Raw genomic sequence first — 18,994 nt, forward strand, 5'->3', positions numbered from 1 at the left:
TCCGTTGAAACCAAATTGTTTAACGGTGTTTACTGGAATTTAATTAATATATGGACATTGAGCTTATGTGTTGATCTAAATGATACCCATATTGTCTGGTAAAAGCTTTTTCTTTTATTGTCAAGTTAAGCTGAAGATGACGGGTGACAAAGAGCTGGGTGGAATAGGTTCGGTCTTTGTTTGGAGAATGTGCCAAACACTATATACCAGTATTGTTCATTAGCTCTAATAGAAAACTATAAATGCATAAAGAGAATAAATAAACCACTTTACAAAAAAAATTCAATTAAGTCTGTTTTATTTCTCACCAAATATTGCGTACGAACATGGATATTTTTTGTGGAAAAGTAACTTCTCAGCAGGACTAACACAATAGCATATCAAATAAAAGGAGTATTAATCTAACAATGTTTAAGCTAAATTTAATTTGTCTGTATAAATGAGCATCGGTTTTTCTGTTAACAAAGTATGGCTTTTAGAAAAGCATGTTCCTGAAGAGCTCAAGCAAATTATAGTCAGGTTTATTGTAGTATACTGTAGAATAGTTGGACATCACACTTTGAATATCAATATGGGCTTTAACACAGGAGATCCATTCAGCAGAAGAAATTGAAAAATAATCAAGTTTATAAAATACCCAAGTTTAATATGTGTAATAGACTCTGTATGCATTATATTTACAAAAATAAACAAATAGTTCTCATGTCAACTTGCGAAAATTTGCACAACAAAAGGTAATTGTGCTGAGGATTAGGTGTACAAATGCATCGGTAGGAACTCCGAATCTCATTATAAGCTTGTATACACACAGATATAGCATTCTTACACATGGAAAAACTAATTCAAATGTAAATGGCTGACAATGGGCTTCCCAAACCCCAATCTTTTCACATTTTGTTATGAATTTTTACATATCATTCAATATTTTTTTCACTTCAAAAGGACAAATGACTGATAATACATTTAGTTGGAGGTTTTGGGTTTTTTTAACTAACACCATGCTTTTGATACCATCTGTAGAGACTGAACAAAGCCTTGGCACTTCATCAAACATGTCATATTCTGAACAATATCAGTTCTACCTGTACTTCATCCTGCCACCTGTAGTCGGGAGGAAACTGAATGCATCAAATCACAGGTGAAATAAAGGGAAACAATTTGTAAAACACCTTGTCAAATAATCAGGGTAGTTAATTAAATCATTGTCAATATTATGTAAAGAATGGTAATTATTTCATTATGAGTGTTGGTGCATTATCATCAATATTTTCTACTACATGTGGTCTGAGAAGTAATCAAAGATTGGTAGTCAAAAGACTCAAGAGCCATCATGAATTGATGACACTTATGATATAAACATAGTAGTGATTTTTTCAGCCACACTCTTTCAGATACATCAAATTAATACAACTCTTCACTAAATAAGCTAAAGCTAGTTCCACAATCATATTCAATAAATACTTCCAGGTTTTTTGGGTGGTCCACTTTACAGGTAAATAGCCTGATGTCAGTAACAATTGAATTATTATCAATAATGTGGAGTGTTACTTCCTTAAAGCTAGATAAAAAGGAGTGAATAAACCATTGGTAACTACTAAATGATGGGATAATAATGCAGGAATGGAGAGATAGAAATAGAATACTTCTTCCTTATATGTTACATGCAAGTTCCCCTATGCAACTCCAGTAGTTCATTTATAATGGTTCTTCATTTATGGAGGACCAATTTTTCTAAAAAGCATGGTCAGATGGTCCTACATGGATAGTGGATCAGTTTTTCTACGAAGGATGGTCAGATGGTTCTACATGCATATTGAACCAGTTTTTCTAAAAAGCATGCTCAGATGGTCATACATGCATAGTGGACCAGTTTTTCTAAAAAGCATGGTCAGATGGTTCTACATGTATAGTGGATAAGTTACTCTACCAAGCATGGTCAACTGGTCGAACATGTATAGAGATCCAGTTTATCAACCAAGCACCGTCAGATGATTCTACGTGTATGGTGGGCCAATTTTTCTACCACGCATGGTAAGATGATTCTACATGTATGGTGGGCCAGTTTTTCTACCATGCATGGTCAGATGGTCCTACATGGAATAGTTGACCAGTTTTTCTACAAAGCATGGTCATATGGTCAAACATGTATAGAGGACCAGTTTCTCTACCAAGCACTTGTCTGAATATAGCTGAAATATTGCTGCTCGGACGTTAAACCCCAACAAACAAACAAACATCTACCAAGCACAGTCAGATGGTTCTACATGAATAGTTGATCAATTTCCCTACCAAGCATGGTCAGATGGTCAGAAATGTATAGAGATCCAGTTTATCAACCAAGCACAGTCAGATGGTTCTACATTTATAGTAGTATAGTTTAACAAGCAAGCATGGTCAGACGGTCCTACATGTATAAAGGACCAGTTTCTATACCAAGCATGGTCATATTGTGGATCATTTTCTATTCCAAGCATAGTCAGATTGTCCTACAAGTATAGTGGATCAGTTTATCTACCAAGCATGGTCTGATGGGGGATCAGTTTCTATACCAAGCTAACATTGACAAAAGATTACTGATTATGTAATAGCATACCATTAGTTTTATTGTATATCTGTTAACCAATACACACTGCATTAGACAGATCAAAATCTCAATTGTTTTCAGATAAACATTTATTGTTATCTGGCCACTGTAGGAAACAAGCATGTTAAATTGTATCAGCTTTGAGTTTGTATAAACGACTTAATGATTACTGATACAAACTTCTCTTCCTTCCTTCTAAAAGATGAGCACTTATTCAACTTGTAAAACATTCTCAAGAAAAAAGCTCACAGTTGTACTCTATGGTATGTATTTGGTATGATTTATCATCTTTTCAGTTCTGTAGATGATGGAAGTTTACTACATGTATCTGGAAAGCCTCGCCATTTCAAACAACTAATGACAACAGTACCACATTTTTGCTGGAATATGTAATGATTAATGTAACTATTGACAAAACAAGTGATGGGTCTATTCAGCATTACTTACTTAATTTACTGCTCCCAGTTTTTAGTGGAGTTGCTCATTTACTTTTGTTACTTTGTATATATTATTTTAGTGACTTTGTGTTGTTTGTTATGTTTATCTGTTTTCCATGTCTGGTCTTTGTCTTTTGATAACATTCCTTTGATTTTTGCTAGAATCTTGGTTCCCTTGATTACTCCTTAGCAGTACTATTAACCAACTTCTAATTCATGAGTGATTTATTTTCGCAAGCAAGGAAAAATCAAGAAAATAAATCGCTGCGATTATGTCCCTTCATATTGATATATAACTTTTATTGATTGATTGATTGGTGTTCAACACCCAACAGCACTATTTCAGCTGGCTATTTTCAGGTGATGAACATGAATGGATGATAAAATAATCATGAAATGACAATGAAATGAAAAATGGGGTGGGACACTGGGATAAAAGGATGGACAAATTTTGATTGCCACTGGAAATAGGAAGAGGGAGGTAGGGTCAGGCAATTTCGCCTCCTGCAGTGGAGCGCAAAGGTTCCTACTCTTATCGAAAATCACAAGAGGGTTTTTTAATGTTCTAGAAATAAGGCACCTTCCCTAACAAGCTGCACCACTATGGTTTGTGATCAGGTTTTCAGTATTATGGCCTGATGACCCAAGCATGTAGCATGACAGGGGTACCCCATTCAACCACCTGAGACACACAACCCAGCTTCTCTGTAGGCAGAGAGCCCTAGCCCCTGGCCTGGGTTCTGAGCACTATTTAGTTACCTTTTACAACAAGCTAAACGCTGCTGTGGACCTATTCTTCTGACCCAAGGACCCATACAGGGCAATATATATATCTTAAGCAGAGTATTAGCTGTGATCATAAATAGTTTAAAATTTGAATTGATATCCTGAAATGTGAAATTAGTTGATTGACAGTAATACAATTATGATCTGACATCCTATGGTATCTATTTTAGATCTCCAACTTGAGATGATAAACTTGACCAAGTACAAGAGCACCAGACATAGTTTTCAGTAAACACCAAGGGTATATGTATAGTATGTGATTATATACTGTGATAAATACTGTTAAAGTTTAAAACTTGCAAAAAAAAAGATGTTTACTAAGACTTTTATTTTTACATGCCCATCAAATGAGTATTTGAAAAACTTAACATTGTTGAGTGGTTGATATGGGAAACATTAGGAAGCCTCTTACTAACAAGTAAAAACACAATTATCCAAACAAGTATTCAAGACGACCTGTTGAAAGGTTTTATCTATAACATTGGTAAAAAACTCCTGATAAAGGCCATATAACTGATATCTATAATCTGTTTAAACAATAGTGGTACAGTTACACTTCAATTTTACTTTTCAGTAGGAAAGGTTACATATTAAACAGGTTTCTTACAATAGCAGACTGACAATACCCCAACTTTCTAATTATACATATACTGTTTGTGAATAAACAATTACAACAGTGAATTAGCACAATAACTGTTATAAAATAGTGTGTATAATCATTAACTAATCACTCAGAATCTTGCAGGAATTCAGAGTGGACGTTGAGGATTTTGGCCTCCCCTTAAATAGGAAGAATTAATGTATATTTTTTTGGCAAGAAATCTTCAATTAACATAAACAAGATCCCCAGTATTGAAAAAAATTGTATATTTTTGCTTGAAATTATAAATTTCCCCAAAAATTTTAAGCCTCAACCATTACTAATGTTCAAGCCCACCCGCCTCCCAATCTGAAATCATGGATCCACCCATGTTCCTATTATTAAATTCTAATTAAGGAAGTAAAATTTACTTTATCATCAATTTTGTTCTGATGATTTGACCAAAATGCAACTGATAAGAAAAATTCACTTCTAAAAAAAAATAAAATTTAGTTGATAGTGCAATAATGTACTGGTCAGAATTCAAAGAGTCAAAACACCAAATTGAAGCAGTTCTACAGATACAGACCTGCCCACCAGCCAATACTGGTCGCTACAGATGCAGACCTGCCCACCAGCCAATACTGGTCACTACAGATACAGATCTGCCCACCAGCCAATACTGGTCGCTACAGATACAGATCTGTCCACCAGCAATTCTAGTTAAAACAGTGATGGGCTTGCAGAAATTGTGATTCCAAGCCAGTGTATCCTATATAAAATTCTTTTCAGATTTAGGGTAAGGGCTTGTTATCTGAAATTTAGACGTCAAAGACTGCAGACACACAGACTGAGAATCTATATGGCCCAAAATTCTGTTGGTAGGGCTTAAATATTGGGTTCAAAATAAAAATAGCAAGTATTGTAAATAACTGTAAATATTTTAGACACAATATGCTTAATTCACCGGTAGGGTAAGCCTTGAGTTGTGCGTCTAAAGATTTAAGAGGGGGAAGGGGGTCTAAATCCTTCCTCAAGAAATTTCCCCAAAAAATAGAAGTTATTATTACTTTTGATATGCTAGCTAACTAATCAGCATGATTATTTATTGAACTAAATTCCTTTCTGAGCATATTTTATATTTTAACATAAAATTATAAAAAAAATCATAAGGGGGGGATGCCACCTGCACCCCACCCTCCTTTAAATCTGGATATGCATGCCACTGACTTTTTTTAGATCAGCATCAACCATAGGTTGACTCTGCAGATTGTACAGAGACCTATGGGATTCATTAAAGTTCACTCCAGTGATAATGGTTTAGTGAGTAGGATTCTTGTCTTCTATGACCATCTAACAACATCTGAAACAATAAAGTAACTTCCTCCTATCTATAAAATTTTAAGTTACCTACTCTGGTCCTTCTGCCTCTGTCAAAAGCACAAGTGTCAATTCCTTACAAGATCCTGCATAAGCTAAATTGGACTATAATATCCCAATAAGTTTCTAACTGTGTCAGAGACAAAAGTCATTTTCTAATTATACATCTCAGAACACCGTTATCTAACCCTTTGTTACGACTGATAACGCTACCCAGCCTAATCCCTATTATTATCCTAGGTCCACAATACATCAACGATGGCTCGTTATCTTGGCCCATTCTTCTAGCAATCGTGTTTGTTAATGGTAAACACTTTCATTTGTTATCCATTGTCGAGATCTCACCCATGCTTGTACAATGGTCGGTAAGATTAGGGACTTAGAAACACTGCTATGTCTCGTTGTTTTGTGTGGGCATTATTTGCCGAACAAGAAAGACTAAGGGGTAAACAAGAACCTAGGGCTGTTTGGATTTCGTGCTATTCACCTTCAGCTAACAAAGGTTTATCATAATACTTATGTTTGCCGTTGGCAGATAACAATGGAGTTTAAAACATTTACTTAATCATAGAAGACCGATCAAAACGTGATCGCGACTTAACTCTTGACAGATTCAACAAAAAATGTTGTTATCTGTTCTCATTGATTATGTAGGTAAATCTTTGGGGATCACAAATATAATTGGCTACAATCTTTGACAGTCAGAAGCAAAGTTTTGTCCCTTCTACAACTGATTTTCCTAAGGTGTAATTCACATGAACTTTGTTTGGTTACTACAGATACTTAACTTTTTCATACATGGAATTTATCGTTTAATATCTTATTTTAAACTGTCCTATGTCTTGTCCACATCTTTCTATTACTTTTTCATCAAGATTTTTATTATTCAAGTTAGCAGCATTGTTATTTGTAATTACCTTGTGGTTTCTATGTATTTTTCTATAACTCCCATATCAATACATTAATTGTTCAGATTGTCACATTGTAGTGTCACCGAAGTAAAAGACAAACATAAAAATCCCAAACGTTTTAACAGAAATCATTATTCCCTATTTTTAATGTCTTAGAACAACTAGCCAAAAGTTCATGGCATCTTCACAGGCACTGAAATGAGTCAGAGACAAGACGAAAAAGCAAAATAGCGGAAAAAGCAAACTGTCTATCAAAGTGATTTTAAATGAAACATTTCAAAGAAGATCTGTCACAATACAATTGTATAAAATGAATTGTGTGTGATGATAATTTACATATAAATGAAATAATCGTTTTTTGTTTTTATTTTGGAGCACTTAAAATCACAACAATAATGAATGCACAAATCCCAACATTTCTGTGAATATTAGCTGCTTAATTTTACAGATTACTTTGAATTCAAATTTGAAATACTATGAGCAAGCTCATAAAGACAATAACCATCGCATCTATTTTGAAGTTATATATATATCACCTGTGAGTTCAATTATATCCCTTTGGAATCCTCCAACAGGAGCTATTTTCCACCATGTAAAACTATACATACCATCATTCCTATAAAATTAAATGAAATTCCCTGGAGCAGTTAAGGAGGAGTTGTGCTTACAATGTTTCAACATGCAATACCCTTAAGTTGGATCATCTCCTTTAAAGTCCTCTGACAGTAACTATAATGCCTTTATGCATATCTACATAGAATGCCCAACCTTCCTATAAAATTTCATTAAAATCACTGCAGCAGTAAAGGATGAATTGTACTGAAAAGAAATGAAGACAAGCAGAAAAATGGATAAACAGGAAGACAGACAGACAGATGGGGTTATTCATACAGTATATATGCACCCTCATACTTTATCTGCTGGGGGGGAGGGGTCACGATAATGCAAGCTGTTCCACTGTAATAACAAAATGCCGACCTGACACAACATTGCTTCACAATAGGCTCCATCCCCATCAATATGACTTGCATATAAACACAAATACTAAAGCAGGCTACATATGATACTTTCAATAAAGGGTAATAACAATACTACCAAAAATATAGACAGAATCAAACCAATATTTATAGAAAAGTCCTTCAAATAAAAGGCAATAGCAAGGCAAAAATATAGACAAAATCAAACCAATATTCATAGAAAAGTCCTTCAAAAAAAAGGCAAAAGCAAGGCAAAAATATAGACAGAATCAAACCAACAGTCATAGAAAAGTCCTTAAAATAAAAGGCAATAGCAAGGCAAAAATATAGACAGAATCAAACCAACAGTCATAGAAAAGTCCTTAAAATAAAAGGCAATAGCAAGGCAAAAATATAGACAGAATCAAACCAATAGTCATAGAAAAGTCCTTCAAATAAAAGGCAATAGCAAGGCAAAAACATGCAAGTTATAAACAATCACAATGCTAACATATTAATAGCCTGTACATACAAACAATATAGAACAAACACAAAAAAATGAACATACAGACTGACAGACATTTAAATAACAAGTACTGCTAGATTAAACACATGGTTATTAAAAAGTTTGTTTTTCTTTTTAATTAAAATGAGAAGTGACAAGACAAAGGGAAAAAACATTTCAAAGGATTAATGACCTCCAAACTCTTCGAAGTCAATATATACATGCACTTCCTCAATTTTTTGGTACATCTTGACACAGGTTTAAAATAATCAAATAAGGAAGAAATTTTGAACATGTAAAATTGAGATACTACATGCTCTTTAAAAACTAGATACCATCCTGTCATTTTTCTTGGAATGTTCCTCAGTTTTTTTGGTACATTGTTTCTTTTTTTCCACAACATAAAAAAAAACAACAGATTAGTCAGAAAAAAATTAAAGATTTTTCACATTTATTGAATAAATTTCCTTTCATAATAAAAATTTTACCAACAAAAACAGAGGATCTCATTACTTTGATCATACCAAATACTGTATGTGAATTTTACATCTAATAAATAATAAGTCAATGTGATGTGACATTTTTACTTAGAATGTAAAGAGAAATTCTAATAATAGTAACCAACCCTATTCCTCACCATGAAAATAAAAAAATCAGTACCGTTTCTTTCAGCAAGTGTGTAATTGACCAGTAAAACAGCCAGTGCAGAAATGGTTTTAAACCACTGTTGTTATTGGTGTTCAGCTGAATATGACAATTAACAGTAGCTAAACACAGTAATAAAACTTACCTTTAACTCATTAGCTGCTCCCTGTCTGTAAAAAAAACCTTGCCTATCTTCACCCACAGCTAGTCTTCACAAATCTGCATCAGTATCTATTGACAAAAACATCATCAATTACATAATTAAATTTCTTCATCTTTCACTTTAAAGCACTCATAAACTATGTACATATCTGCTTAACACTTGTCAATCAACAATCATCAATAACAATCAATAAAATGAAACTATGATATCAAACAATTAACAAAAAGTCATCTTTTACCATTAAAAAAAACAACTTATCATTCATAATACAGTAGTTTCATATCTTACAATGGCTTAGTCACATCTCAATTAATATCAAGCATTACTAAACCACAAATGAACATTTCTTAAGCTTTCTCGTTAGTCATCAAATAAATTCAACAATGGCATTTGATGCAAAGGAATTTCATCAACTCATTGATCGATAATTTGGGGGGAGAACAGAAAAAAATGCATTGATTTTCAAAACTTTTCCTCGGCAACTGGTCTTTATGCCAACAAATAGTTTGATGCCATTATATTACAAAGATATTAATTTCGTGATTATAATAAGGAACTGACTTGACGAACAGTTCTGTGTTCATTGTTATCGTAATGAAACTGTGATGTTCTCCTTTAAGGCAATGATGAATCTGCAAACGCATTCAAGAATAGCAAATGAAGGCTAAATATCATTACCAATAACAAAAGGAAGGCCTATTGATCTCACAAATTCACATAATACACAATACCGAGTCTTTTCGAAATTGTATACAATATCTCAGAATTGTCCTGCCTAGCGTAACAAAAGACAACATAGCAAACAAAATTTTACAACAATAGCTAGCTGATTATTAAAGACTGAAATCCATTACATTTCTTTTTAAGAAAAATACTTTTCATTAGACTAAATCGCCTTGGCATTCCATTTATGCTGCAATGAAATGAAACTGAGATCTAACAATAGATGATGAAATAACAAGATCATAATTTTATTTTCCTTCCAATTTCCTAATTTGTTTGCCACTAATTCTGTTGCTGATAGGCACTGCATCCAATCTTTTTAGTTTGCAAACTTATTACTGACATTTGCCATTACAACAAAAGACTTTAATTTCAATTTAAACTCCTACAACAGTTAGTAGAAAGACACAAATTTTGTAATGAAAATATTATTCCTACTAACTGGATGTAGTCTTCCATTTGTGTCAACTATACAATGACAAACCTAGTACAGAAGTGATTTAAATATAAGGATCTCATAATTCTGTGGATTTGTGATAATTTTCAGATCACCATATTGTACAGAGCAATACCAAGAATACTGGGTTACTGAGGCAGACCTTGATCCTCCACAAGGATCAATGGATTATTAAGGAAGACTCCTACCATCCACACAGACCATTATACTATAAAGGCAGGTCCTGACCTTCCACATAGACCACTGGACTATTAAGACATACCCTAACCTTCCATGCAGACCACTTGACTAAACGACAGAACCTAGTCCTCCAAACAGATTACTGAGCTATAAAGACATTTGAAATAGAGTGGACAATTAACAATAAAATGCTAAATGTTTTCACTTTCCACCTGAAATTCACCATTCTATGTCACATCCTTAAGTATACATTGTATATTGGAATGGGTAACGAGTAAACATGACATAACTCAAATATTAAGTGATGAAATGGTTCCTATAGGTTTATTACACAACATATGCTGTTGTGTTTAACAAAAAACAGACCTTGTACATTTTAAACCCTGATATATCAAAAGGAAGTTGGTGTTACAATTTTTTTTTAAAAGAAATGGGTGCCAAGGACATGACCTTGGGGTTAAGGAAGTCCATATCAGTATAACTATGTCCACTCATACTAACCAATTAGGGAAACAATTAATCAAAAAATATCAATTCAATCGTCACTTGAAACAATCAGTAAGAAACTGTCTGTAGATTTTATCATTTGGTGGGCTTCTCGATTTGAGGATATAATCATTTATGACCATAAAGCTATATAGACCATTAGACAATTAATTAGTATCATAGTTTGTTTACTGTATACAACTTCAATCATTCTCGTGGCAATAACTAATCCAACGATAGAGCTGATATCGTAGAAACAAGGGTTTCCCGCCCTTAACCACAAGTGCCTGAAGTGACAAAATGGCGAAAGGTAGCCGTCAAGTCATCTAAAAACAGAGGAAAATGTCTCGCCTTTTGTGACGTTATGGATCTATTTGATTTTGACAGCCTTATTAAAAGAATTATGGGAATAAAATTCATAAGTTTATCGAGTAGCGTACGATAAGAGCTCCTTAACAAAGGCACTTACAATCTCCTTATATTGACCATATTATAATGTTCAATAATTTCCGTTATTGCTACAAACTAGGTTTTTCAATGTGTACAAATAACTTCACTCTACAAGTACCTATAATTTATTAATTCAATTATTATACTATTTTGGTATCAAGGTATGGTTCTTTAGATAAAGTAATAGGCTATTGTTTCTAATTTTGTTGTATTCTCATGAAAAAACGGAAAACAATTAGGTTGATTTTCAAGATAATAATATTTAAAATAGACATTAAGTGTGTCACGTATGACAATACAGTATTTGACCCTTCTGTAGTTCCCAAGATTCTAATCTATAAAATGCTCCATTAAATTTTTTAATACCTCAATTATACTGCATATCACTTTTTAATTTTTTAGCTACCGTTATTATTTTTTTATTTAGGAATGAGATTAAAGATTAAAAAGGAGATTATTTTTTTTTTTTGGGGGGGGGGGGGGGGGTGTTAATTACAATATCATAAATCTTGTTATATCACTTTAAAGGTATTTTGAAATATTACTTTCTGCAGTTTCCAAGAGATTTGCCATTTCCAAAATTAAGAAATTGACAATTTTCATGTAATTAGGAATTATTTTATATTTTTTTTCTTTAAACTACATGTATAAATTGCAAAATCATCAAAGCAGATCCAAAAGGAGAAGAAGCCTAAAATCAAAATATAAATTGTAAAATATTTGCTCATGTTAATATTGTACCAATTGAGAAGGTAATACATTACATAGATTTAACCATCATTTTGACAACCAGAACAAGGGCAATAACCCATTATCATGTGTTCTAGAACAAAACCATTTTACAGTCATAAATGTCAAAATGCAGCAAAAAGCTTTAATTACAGAACAAACTACTGGTACCTTTCATAAAGTTAATTTACAGAACAACTAATGCTTCCTTTTCAATGGTTATAAAACAAACTGATCATAACAAGACAAGTCTTTAATCTTGGTAAAAAATGGCTTTCAAGATAAATTTCTAGTGCACCTTTTGAACTCAATGAAATCCTCTAGTATTTTCACATAATCTTAGACTATTTAATCAAATTTCAGAATAACTGCATCAGTTGTTCCTTAACTACAGATTTCTAACTGGGAAGGTGACTGCATCTTAATTTTTTTTAATACAGGTTTTAATATTTTAATAATGATACACTAACACATGGATCTGATAAGCTCTTGACACTGACTCGTCTACAGATTCAGAAAAAATTAGAAAAAAATTATTTAAAGGTAGGAGACAAGTTGTCTGCCCCTTGCTTATTTTTTTAAGTATACAACTTTACCTTAAAATCATGCAAAAATTGGATTTTTATAGTTAAAAAAACTTGTATTGATGGTAATCATGGGATACTCAGTTCCAACAGACCTGAAATTTTCCACTATTTTCAAAATTATATTTTAGAGTGTTATGTTTATGGCATATGACCACCTCCATACCAATTATCAAGCATGAAGTCTACTGTGTAATGTTCAACTTTACTAAAGCTTGGATGCGGAATGAGGCACTGGGACTGGTAAAACTTATGTAATTTTTAAATTTTAGGGTTTTGATAATAGCTGACAGCCTGCTTGACTTCAAATGCCTGAGTTTATAAACATGCTGCCCACTCTAATGTTAATTGTCTGTAGATGTTAAGTGACTGTAAATAAGTTTTAAAAGCTTTACAGCACTAAGTTGACAAGAAACAAGTCAAGAATCTTTCATGAGTTGATTCTCGTAAAATGGTTTGAGGTACAAATTACAAAACATAATAACTAACTGAACAAACAAATTCTGGAAGTAAGTCTACATCTACTTTTTTTCATTTAAATAAAATTGTTTAACTTTAAAAAAAATCATTGTACAAGTCTTCAGCATGGGGCTAGTGACTAAAATAAATTTTGTTAACAAATATTTCAGTTTTGAATTTTAGAATAATTGCATGTGATTTTACTTTCTACCTGTTGTTTATGTGAAACAGTACTGAAATAATGACAGAATCAGTTAGTTTGGCATTTATTTAACTTGAATCCATTAAGCTTATCAATTAATGCTAGAGGATATTAAGAAAAGCATGAATTTTGTTTCATTGTTTTTTACTAATACAAGACAAGTGCACATCAACAAAGCTTAATTGTTCAGGCCTTTCATGAAACAAATCCTGTATTAATACCATACCGCATGGCCCCGGTTTTATTAAGTCAAAATACCATGGTTTTATTAAAATGTATATTGAATCTACAGCAGTTATATCTTGATTAAAAGTTTTATCATACGCATCGCTGGGACAAATCTAATTGTGATGTAATGGGGTTTTCGGCTGACACGACGGGTACACGGACAGATGCTGAGACCTGCTGGGGTGCTCCCTTTGTTGTTTCATAGATATATGGTTGTACAACTTATATATTGAATCTTGTATGGTGGGAAAGTTTTGTGGCGTTGTTCACTCTAAATGTTCTAAATGAACACAAAACAGTCATTTAGTTAGCTTTTATTGCTTAATATTAACTTTTAGCCATTCTTGATATGTCAAGCTGTGAGGTTGTGTCTTTGCAGTCAATTTCTACCATTGAACAATATTTTTAATGCTAAAATCAAGATGAATGACCAATAAGAGTGAAATTAACTGTAAAAATGTTCAATTAAAACAGAACATACAATTGGCATTAAAGCAGTTCATATGGAAAGTTCTCCTGTATAGAGGTGTAATTAACCTATAGTTGAACAATCTGTTTAAGACTTCTCATTAAATTGCACATATTTTTAACTGAAAAAATTCTATTACATGAATTTTCATCTTGCTATGTCAAAGAAAAGAGTTGGATTTACCTAAATATACCTTTTAAAGAAATAAAAACAAAGAGATTTAAAATTTTTCAGTCACAATTACAGATTACTAAAACAGAAACATTACAAAGAATGATTTATTATTTTTTCAAACTTTCTGCAAATTACTTGATATTATTCAATTTAACTGGTTTTTTTTCTGTATGTCACAGAGATGATGACAATAGGCAATCATTTTGCCCAGAGCCCAGTTTCATGAAGCAATTCCTTCTTACATTGTTTCAAATCCAAGAGCTTTTTCTTAATTCTTTAATTTCAAGTCAAATATTTAAGATGAGGATGAAAATGAGGATAAACTCAATTGGTAATATTTTATAAAAAATACTCTGAGTCCCCTTGGAGTCTTTTAATTTTTGACAAATTAAAAATTTTATGACATACAATCAGTTATACTATTTTTCATGCAGTGCGTGGACAAACAGACAGACAGACTGAAAACAAATATAAACTTAATGTTCCTTTTTAACACAAAATAAACTTTCAATCCAGCTTGAACATTATCTAACAATAGATGTCTGAACAGCTGAATTTATCCAATTTTACAATATTACATCACTTAAGCAGCACAAAAGATGAACAAAATAAGAACCTTATCTTTCATTTAATTTTTTTGTACTTTTAAAATAGCCAAACTCATTCAGAAACAAGTTGTGATTAGATGTAAGATTTTAAATTAAATACAAGTGTATTAATATGTACTTACTAAGTGCTCTGTAATAGAGTCGTCAAGAAATATGAATATGAAGGTAATGTATACAATATTGTTTGGTGATATGACAATAAAATCTTTTCATGTTCCGCAGTAACGAACCACAACAGTGGAAAGGTTTTTTTTTCTTTTCTATTGAAATAGAAAGTGATGTGAAAACCCAGGTTCTATAGGGGTAGACAGTGATCCTCTCAACCATGGAAATAAGCTACCATGAAAATCTAAGTGGAAATATCCCGCAGCGATGCCTTTTAAGGTCCTAACAATAGTATTACATTTGTGATTTTCTTGATTAATATCCATCATAAATATGTTATCAATTATTTAAAAATGTTCATAGAGTCAATTAAAAGTTATTAGAAATGTATTTCCTATTGGTGATATTAAAATTGACTTTTATTAAAATTCATTGTAAAGTGACAGAAAACGTGACTTCATTTAAGGTAAATAGCCTACCAAACAATGCCATTAAGTTTTCAAAATCAAGAAAGAGTAGTGCAGGAAATTTTTAGTTTAAAAACTTTATCATTTATCATGATCCACCAAACATTAAAAGATCCACCTAAGTACCTGACTGTTTGCAAAGTAAATATAAATTACCAAGGACAAGAATTAGAGAATGTTTTCCCTCCCTTTCTAAGTAGAACTGTACATTGTTTGCAAATTAAACAAGTGGCCAAAAATAATTGCTGCAAATGTTTGACAAAGGTATTGTCCATTTTTTCACAAAAACTGTTCAAAAACATTTGGTGTACTTGTACCACTTGAGAGTTGGTATAAAAGAGGACCACACACCCGTAAAGGAAAAAGAATATTTGAAATACCCTTAAGCTGAAAATAAAACGACGAAAACTTGCAAATTCTCTTCCATTTTATTTTATCTATCTTATCCCCTTGAGTTTATATTTGGACAAATTACAATTACTTGAATAAAACCAAACAATACTGATAAATTTAAGCCATTTGATAAAATAAATACTTTTGATTATTGCAAATAAATCTTTGTGATTTGGTTGTTTTATAAAAGTAAACGAAGATTTGGCTGAAAAACTGGACCTAAAAATTTTGTCACAATATATAGCTTATCTGTTTTTGACAATTCTATAGGCTAATCTAATTGTGAATAAATTGCCTTATTTATCATGTAGCCATTTATTCAAGAGGGCTTGTACATGAGGTATGACAAGTTCCTGGTTTGTCTAGGATTTAAAATGTTGCAATCATAACTAATTCAGTAAGTCTCAAAAAAACTTTTTTTTTTTAAAATAAAGGAAACTTTTCTGGTGTGTTTGATTGTCTTTAGAAGTAATACAACATTAGTGTGTGTAACTGACCTACAATAGTTCAAGGGAGATAACTTTTCAACACATAAATACAATGATGATGATAAAGACATTTAAACAATTTGTAAATTCAGAAAAAAATAATGGGAAAAAATAAACACCAGATAATTATTTTTTTCTCTCTTAAAGAGTTTCAATTGTAAGTACAGATGAACCTGATATTTGATAAGGGGTTAAAAAAGTACAACAATCAACATATTGAATTCTATCAGTAAATCTGGCATTTTACCACACAGGTATCAAAAATGTCTAATGCCATTTTTTTCTCAAAGAAGAATACCTTTTTATCACAAAATGATAAATTTTATTTTAATATTAATGGGAAAACAAATTAATAAAACATTAACATAAATATTTGTCTAGCAGCTCCTTTTTCATTCTAATTTACTGCTAAAACAATTTTCATGAATTTAGATAAGAGATTGAGATAAGACAAAAAACTCCATTCCTTTGTAACGACAGCTCTCTTTGATAATAGAAAGATCTGTTAAAGTACTAAATCTTAAAGCTCAAAAAATAAAAATTAATTGTTTGTATCAAAAACATGATGACTACCAAGAGGTTTGGAACAGTTGTTTTTCTCTACAGCTTCCCTGATCTAAGATGTGAGATTGTTATGATAATACTATCTGAAAATTGAGCACAAAAGACTGATAGAATTTTGATTGAGAAATACCCACTGTTCATTGAAATTAACAACAACTTCAAAGATTGTGACAGGTGCACCCTTTGATGTAGATTTCATTGCATGTTCTCTTGTAGGCTCAAAAATAAAGGGGAACAATTTACACCAAAAATTCCCAGTGCAAAACAATAAAGATCTGATCACTTAGGATGAATTATAGAAAGGGATGCCCTGTCCTGATATTGCTTCCCCTGAGATTGAGTCAAAAACAAATGGGAAAAAGAAGTAGACAACATCTTGGGACTGAATAATTAGCAACATTTTTTTATAAAAAATTATGTTAGAATAAAATACTGCCATCCTTAGAACATCTGTTTTTGATCAGATGAAAGAAAAGTAATTTTTGTTTGTTACTTAGTTAATTACTATTCACACATAAATCCAAAAAGAAATATTTTGTTCATAACTTTGTGGTTTTTTTGTGATTATCAAAATAAGTAGCATTTGATGTGACTTTTATCTGCCACTAATGAGTAAGAATAGAATCATCTGGAGGTGTCAAGCGGTACTTCATCTTGAGGTGAAAGAAAATGTTTGTGTGGTTGTGTGTGTGTGTGTGTGTGGGGGGGGGTGATTCTAGACTATTTGATATGGATGTTGATACATTTATATTCATCATTATTTCAATACAAGATACAAATGCTTTAAAGTTCACATAATTAACACATTGCAAAGATGCCTAACTCCTGGTAATACAGGACCTCTGTAAATTATTCCCCATAAAACAACCACTTCTGGTAACTATTCCCCCTGATACAAGGACTTCTGGTAACTATTCCCCATAAAACAAGGACTTCTGGTAACTATTCCCCCTGATACAAGGACTTCCGGTAAATATTCCCCATAAAACAAGGACTTCTGGTAACTATTCCCCCTAATACAAGGACTTCTGGAAACTATTCCCCATAAAACAAAGACTTCTGGTAACTATTCCCCCTGATACAAGGACTTCCGGTAACTATTCCCCATAATACAAGGACTTCTTGTAACTATTCCTAAAAAATACAAGGACGTCTGCTACTATTCCTAAAAATGCAAGGACCTCTGGTAACTCTTTTTGATAATACAAGGATTTCTAGTAACTAATCTCCCTGATATAAGGAGTTCTGGTAACTATTCCTAAAAATACATGGACCTCAGGTAACTATTTTCCATAATACAAAGACTTCTAGTAACTATTTTCCATGATACAGGAACTTCTAGTAACTATCTCCCATGATACAGGGACTTCTGGTAACTATTCCCCACAACACAAGGACTTCTGGTAACTATCTCCCATGATACAGGGACTCTAGTAACTATTCCCCATAACACAAGGACTTCTAGTAACTATTCCTAAAAATGCAAGGCCCTCTGATAACTATTTTCCATAATACAAGGACTTCTAGTAACTATTTTCCATGATATAGGGACTTCTTGTAACTATTCCCCAAAATAAAGGACTTCTAGTAACTATCTCCCATGATACAGGGACTTCTGGTAACTATTCCCCATAATACAAGGACTTCTGGTAACTATTCCTAAAAAATATAAGGACTTTTGGTAACTATTCTTAAAAATGCAATTACCTTTGGTAACTATTCCCCATAATACAAGGACTTCTGGTAACTTTCCCTAAAAAATACAAGGACTTCTGGTAACTTTCCCTAAAAAATACAAGGACTTCTGGTAACTATTCCCCATAATACAAGAACTTCTGGTAACTATTCCTAAAAATACAAGGACATCTGGTAACTATTCCTTAAAAATACAAGAATGTCTGGTAACTATTTTACATAATACAAGGACTTCTGGTAACTGTTTTCCATGATACAGGGACTTCTAGTAACTATCTCCCATGATACAGGGACTTATAGTAACTATTCCCCATAACACTAGGACTTCTGGTAACTATCTCCCTGAAACAGGGACTTCTAGTAACTATTCCCCATAACACAAGGACTTCTAGTAACTATTTCTAAAAATACAAGGACTTCTTGTAACTATTCCTAAAAAATGCAAGGACCTCTGGTAACTATTTTCCATAATACAAGGACTTCTAGTAACTATTTTCCATGATATAGGGACTTCTGATAACTATTCCCCAAAATAAAGGACTTTAGTAACTATCTCCCATGATACAGGGACTTCTAGTAACTATCT

The 18,994-nt window shown here is 32.4% G+C and overlaps 2 protein-coding genes across 4 annotated transcripts in view; one reads left to right on the plus strand and one right to left on the minus strand.

The window, feature by feature from the left end:
* LOC148609169 (uncharacterized) overlaps positions 1-9,015 on the minus strand; it is a 67,177-nt gene extending 58,162 nt beyond the window's left edge. The window contains exons 1-2 of one of the 3 annotated variants that reach the window (XM_088595756.1): positions 8,930-9,015; positions 7,215-7,294 (exon numbers count right to left, since the gene is read on the minus strand). The gene's annotated coding sequence lies outside the window, so the exon portion shown is untranslated. Of the gene's footprint in view, positions 1-5,801; positions 5,993-7,214; positions 7,295-8,929 lie in introns of those variants that run through there. The other 2 variants (XM_088595755.1, XM_088595758.1) reach the window with 2 other exon arrangements.
* The window catches only part of LOC148609162 (uncharacterized), a 461,126-nt gene that overhangs the window by 310,090 nt on the left and 132,042 nt on the right, over positions 1-18,994 (plus strand). The window lies entirely within an intron of this gene.

Source organism: Perna viridis, chromosome 8 (genome assembly GCF_037379345.1).
Source record: "Perna viridis isolate PV_CMFRI_1.1 ecotype Kerala chromosome 8, ASM3737934v1, whole genome shotgun sequence".
NCBI lineage: Eukaryota > Metazoa > Mollusca > Bivalvia > Mytilida > Mytilidae > Perna > Perna viridis.